The sequence below is a fragment of the Balearica regulorum genome, chromosome 3, assembly GCF_011004875.1.
Source record: "Balearica regulorum gibbericeps isolate bBalReg1 chromosome 3, bBalReg1.pri, whole genome shotgun sequence".
Lineage (NCBI taxonomy): Eukaryota > Metazoa > Chordata > Aves > Gruiformes > Gruidae > Balearica > Balearica regulorum.
The window spans coordinates 35,034,365-35,040,667 of NC_046186.1; the positions used below are offsets into that span (position 1 = coordinate 35,034,365).

Here is a 6,303-nt window from a genome sequence, read left to right on the forward strand (position 1 = left end):
CAGTCTAAAAGTATCTCCCTCCTAGTTTTCAAAAAGTAATGTGAGGGGATCCACAAATCCCATGAGCTGGTGCTGCTAGTCCCAGCCCCATCAGTTGCCATGCACATGAAACTAACCTGCTTAGAGATTGGGTACAAAATGTTCTTTCAGAAAAAGCTGTGCATAGCTATAGGCAAAGAGAAGAAAATTACATGGAAAGAAGTCAAGGGGAAACAAGAAGTTAAATAAATAAATAAATAAATAAATTTATAGCTATAGAGCAAAAGAATGTGCTTTAGACTGAAAACAATGAAACACATTTGAGTTGTGTTGCAGAAAAAGGACACGAAGATTTTCAGACACAAAGATTTCCTACACATGTTGTGGATATTTACATTCTTTTTTTTTTTTTTTTTTCCTTCACCTTTCTGGTGGGTATTTCACAGGTTTTTAGACCACCAAGCAACAGAAGCAAAGATAGTAGTGAATGACTCACACCAGACATTTCTAACCTATTAGTCAAATATCTGTTACTGGAATAAGTATTGATTCTGTGCCTGCTTAAATGAAAGATATGTCTGATGGCTCATGAGGGAAGGTATGCGATATTCAAGGATCGTGGTTTTCTCCAGTAAATGTACGTGTCTTTCCAGGCAGAGGTTCCCAGAGTGTGCTGTATGTACTGTTAGTGCTGTTGGAATGATTTCAGACCAGTTCTGCATGCGATGATCCCCAAATTGATTAAATTTAGGAATCCTGCTTTAGATGGAATCACTACAGCTTGCTGGTGGCAACCAGGGGAGCAGGTCTAGTCTGTCTGTACCGAGCCTGTCTGTCCATGGGAACGTGTTCACAGCAGAATTTAACAACTGATCATTGGTAATTCCCTATGTGGAGGTAGGTATGAGAGCCACAGAGCACTTGGCTATCTAGGTCACCAACGGGTGGTATTTGCCTGTCTGGAGAAACTCCCATGATAATTCAGGGAAGAGGTGAGAGGAGGTGAGGATAGTTCTGGTTTAGGAAAGCAGAGTGTGAGACAGAGCAATGAAGAAAATAGGTGTGCTAAGGGTGGGAATGGGAATGAAGAGGTTGAAAACACCCCACTGCTGAGTATGCACACAACCTGGCAGAGAGCCACGAGCTGTCTCTGTGTAGGAGGTACACAAGTGAATTAATGGAGAACCCCTGTTTTGAGGCTTTGACCCCAATTAACTTATTTCCATTTACTTCAAAGGGACCAGTCACATGCTCGGAATTAAGCAAAGGCTGAATTGTTTTCCTGGATCAGGACCCACAGTGCTAAATGGTTAATATGTGTTTATAGTTTCACTGTACTGTATTATTTAATTATTGGCTCACTTACTGACTAGCAGAGACATGTATATTCAGTCCTATGTGCTATTAATGTCCCTTTGTGACTCTTGGATTTGTTCTTTCCACAGCTGAGACTGTGGAATTCAGACTTAGCTGAAATCCTTGCTGTAAGGTCATAATGTCTGCTTAACCATTTGTACTTGAAGTCCTTATTGGAGTAATTTAATTTTCTTTTAGGACTTACAGAAAATTAATTGCTACTAGTACATCGGGAACCATTGCCATGAGGAGACAAAGAGTTTGAGGTGTTACCTTTTTTCTTTTACAATGCTTTATGTATTATATCTATATTAGTTTTTATATAGCTATATTTTTTTGCTAAATGAAAAAAATTATGTGCATGTGTGCACAAGAGGAGAGCTTGATAAAGAACAAATACAGCTTATTTATTTTAATCACAATTTTTCCTCTCTTTCTCCAGCATTTATTATGTCTTTGATTCAATGTTCTTCATAAAATTAATTCAAATTAATAGCATCCTCAATGTCACTCTAACGAAATTGGAACCTAAAACTAGAATAATGGGAATCCAGTGATGCTGGATACTCTGAGCTGGATAAGTCCTTATCCTTTCTTTGGAAAAAAAAGATGTTCCTCTATTTGTAGCTACATTAAGAACAAAATGTATGTGTGCTAAGGTAGAAAATAAACAGCAATATCTAAGCACAAGTTTACACAATGACAATCTTTGTCTGGTTCCTTCAATGTTTAAGAAAGCAACTGCAGATGCAGGCTGTAACTCTGGAAGGTAAAGTTGAGGCCATATTAATGTTAAAAAAAAAAAAAAGTCTTTTCTATCACTAATTTGATGTTTTCCCTTGTTTCTTTCAGCATTTGTCTCTCCTGGGTACCTTTATGTGCCATTGTTTGTTGCTCCATCTGCTTGCAGGATCCTCTGCACATATATTAAGGAAACCATGTTCTAATGTCCATCAACTTTTATTTCAAGGAACACAAACACTTACACCCCACCAGTCTCAAGAGGCAAACCGCTATTTAGCGCAAACAAGCCTTCCCTGATGGTTTGAAAGCCATCTCTAAGCACAACCTGCACAGTGAGCGAGGCCAGGCTTTGCATCCCCCAGCCAATTCACACGGGTGAATTATCTCATGGACAGCAGTTATTCATGTTCCTAAACAAAGTGAGGAAGCAGCATGCAGTCAACCCAAGGGATGAAATGTTGTACTCTTCTTTCCTTGGAAGAAAATGAAGAGCGGAACAAACTCCCAGGGAGGAACAAAGGACTAGAAGAGATTACATGAATCATCATATCCATCCCCTGTCCACAACCAGGTAACATACTGCTGGATCAAAGAACTCTACTCTTTCCCACACTGCAAAACCCTCAGAGTATTTCCCAACATCTTATAATACTTTCCAGACCTTTACTACAAAAAGAGCTGTAGACAATATTCTTGGCATCTCCCCACATCAGAGATTTTGTACTTTCAATAAAAATGCAAAGATCCTTCCTAATCAGAGCTGGGGGAAAATTCTTTCCTGAACCCATCATGATGATCAGTCTAACTCTGGTTAGACAGGAGCAAGAGACAGCAGACAGGCATGAGAGCCCTAGCTGTCCCAACTCAGTCTAAGGGAATGAGAGGCAAGGGGGAGGAAAAATATCTGTCCTTCTACCCACCAGGTGCTGGTGGGAGGCGAGAGGTGCTTTTTTGCCTCTTTGCTCTTCATTTTGGATGGAGAAAAGCTCACATGCCCTATTAAGGCCATTTCCTACAGTTCCCAGGAGTATTTCTCCCTTCTCAGCACAGGGCATAAGCTGGTTTTCAGTGTCATGCAGTTCTCAATAAGTTCTGATCTTCCTGACATCTTGTGTGTTGCCCTATATTTATCGCTGCAGCTATGCTTTACAGTGCCAATGAGAAAATCGATGTACCAGGCCCTTCAGCTAGAGTCATCAGTGTTCAGGTTCAAGCAGCTGACCTCAAAACTACTCTGAGAGCCCAAAGAAATGGTTAAAAGCTGCCCCAGACCCACTAGACGGCACTGTGTATGGCTGTTACCAGCCCTAAACCTGAGGCAGAGTTTAGCGTGAGCCCAGCAGCTTCAATCTCAGCTGCGTGGCTTTGATTTCCAGCACGAGTCCCTCTGCCTGGAACCTCACCCAGCTGTTCCACCCGTTCAGCAACTTTTGGGTTCCCTCAGTCACTCTAAATTAGTGCTCTTTCAAATAATTACCAGTATTTTTTTTATTTTTTTTTCTCAAGAAGCCCCACGATTATATTTTTCCAGTTCCTGGATCTTCCCCAAAACATTCCAGAGGTTTCAAGAAATATTTAGAAAGTCGGTAAGTCTGAGTATCCTGTCTGGCTGGTGTGCAGTGTGTATGTGAGTGGAAGGGTACAAACTTCAACTGAGCCTCCCAGAAATGCTGCAGATTACAGGAATTTTGACGTGACCCTAACTTTCCATCTTGGTCGCACCAGTTCTGCTCTACAGGCTCAGTCTGGATCCCAGTGAAAACAGTTGGGGAGGAGGGTTTCCACTGGGATCACTGCGAGTTGGATAGGGGACTCTGTCAGGTTTCCAAACACTGAAAATGAGTGTGCTGGCAATTGGTAAATCTTTCCCCCTTTTCTGATCAAGGTTTCTACCCATACTGGGAGCAGCGTTTGCTGGTTTCTGCTCACAGCGAAAACTGATGGGGCTGTTGGGAAAACTGATGGGACTGCCATTTTCAGTCTGCAGAGCAGCACTTCTGCCAAGCTCATTTTTCTAACTGAAATGGGAGTTAAAATCTCCTTCTTTCTCTGTCTCTCTGCTTCTATACACTATTTCCTCATAACCTGCTGTCTCTGGCTTTTAAAAGTGTCTCTTGTGTTGCAGCTTCAGCAGCATCTCGAGCACAGCTTTGAGTCTTCCCCCCCCCCCCCGCCCCCCCAAGTCTTTGGAATACTTTTTTGTGCCTCCTAAGTAAAAGTGCTATTTGAAGCATCTCTTCTTTGTCCTGTCACATCATTATTTAGTCTAATAAAGTGTATTAGGCATTTTCCAATTGTGCCATTCAAGATTCAGCCACAAACTAATCTATAAACCATATGCAAAATGTGCAAGTTGAACAAATATCAACAATTCCTGGGCCTTGTGCATTTGAAGCATTCTCTCAGAGAAAGCCTCCATGACTAGGCAGTGCAGGTCAGCAAAACCCTGTGACGAAGGGCAAATATGCTCACAAAGCCCTAAGTTGCTAGTTACTGCTCCTCATCTGAAGGCTACTGCCTCCAGACATGGCAGACAGGGTAAGTGACTGTATGAGGGTTCTTAGACCTCTCTCGTGTGGATGCCACTGCTCACAGGACCAGGAGATAAGCCAGGTATCCCTCCAGAGGGAGGTATCCCTCTGCTTATCAAGGGCTTATCTGGTGATATCCCTACAGATAAATCCTGGATAAAAGATAAAAGATGCTAATTGGAGAGCAAGAAGTGAGAAACAACTGTGTGAGACCGGGAATAGAGTTCTGTGCCCAAATCACAGGGTCACTGTGGGTAAAACCCCTAAAAGGGGCAAAAAAAGAGCAAAATATTCTGAACCCTTCTTTTTTCATCTTTTTCCTTTTTTTCTTTTTTTTTTTTCCTTTTTGTTTTTGTTTGTTTGTTTTATAGCTCACTGTCCCCGGATGTGCCTGAAGGCTGCACAAAATCCACCAGTGTCATGAGAAACTCCAGAAATTTAGAGGTATGTCTGGACACAAATTTTAGGGTTATGACTGGTTCAGTACAGTACTATGTCACAGCTTTACAGATGATTAAAATTGGCATTTCTCTTTGCTGGGCAACAAAATACTAAAAAAAAAAAAAAAAAACCCAAACAAAAAACAACAACAACAAAAAAAACCCCAAACCAAACAGTCCAAACAAAACCCCAATGTATCACAGTTACATCAAGTAGACCTCAGACCTGGGCATGATGAGGTTCCATAAACTCAGCTGAGCTATACTCACTGTAGGACCTTGAGAAGCAATCCTTGGGACAGTTTGATCTCCAAATGTAGGTTAAAGTAGCTTTAACTTGCACAAACTTGTAATAAAGTCCAGAGAACACTAAACAATAATATATTCTGGATTTTACCTATCCCATAGGGTAGAATTTACTGTAGTGATGCAGAAGACAAAACTTGATTCCTGTGTCTTCCACTACATCCATGTAACAATTTATTTCCAATTATGAAAAATATTCACTCCAAAAATGATGGGCACATTTCATTTCTGTATTTTCTCTACAGCAGCAGCAAATCATTTTGATGGTAATTTGTTTATCGGACTTTGCAACTGCCAGATAATTCCTGGCATCTCTGAACATAATTTTTGAGAACTCTGGGTCAGAAAACAGGGTCAAAATAGTTTGCCTCAGCATTCCTTTAGACCATGAACTTATGTTGTCTTGCAGCATTGTATGGTCTGGTTGAGAAGCTTGTTTCATAATTTTGTTTGCTTCTTAAGAGAAAAAGGTATTTCGGAAAAAGAACAAGGAACTAAAATACAAAAAACATTGCCATGATATTCACTAGGCCTATAAAGAAAACTTTTCACAGATGCTGACAGCTGTGTGAGAATAGTTTGTCCTCAAAGACAGAAAAGCTAAACAAATATTATGAAAATAGAAGCTGTGAAACATCAGTGGTGGTTTTCCATAAGATAACTAATTGCATGCCTGCGTGTTCATGTTTTGTTCTGTGTCCTTTTCCACTATTAATGACTCATATTTAAACAGCATAGAGAATATGTATTCACTTCTCTTGTAAGTTCTTGTTTGTCCGCTAATGAAGTAATTAACGTGAGCATGTGATATTACCAGGAAAGTTGTCAAATACAAATCAAACAGGTTTTTGATGGTAAGCCTGCAGGAATCCTCCCTGACCTCAATGTGTGCATGGAGATTTTATAAGCAATTAAACTCTATCCCTGAAAATCCTACCTTTAAAGCT

The 6,303-nt window shown here is 40.6% G+C and overlaps 1 long non-coding RNA gene across 1 annotated transcript; it reads left to right on the plus strand.

The window, feature by feature from the left end:
- The first annotated feature begins 639 nt into the window (after positions 1–639).
- On the plus strand, positions 640–4,232 carry LOC142601258 (uncharacterized). The gene is made up of 3 exons (XR_012834861.1): positions 640–876; positions 1,534–1,601; positions 2,188–4,232. It is a non-coding gene; the product is annotated as an uncharacterized LOC142601258 (long non-coding RNA).
- Positions 4,233–6,303: the final 2,071 nt, after the last annotated feature.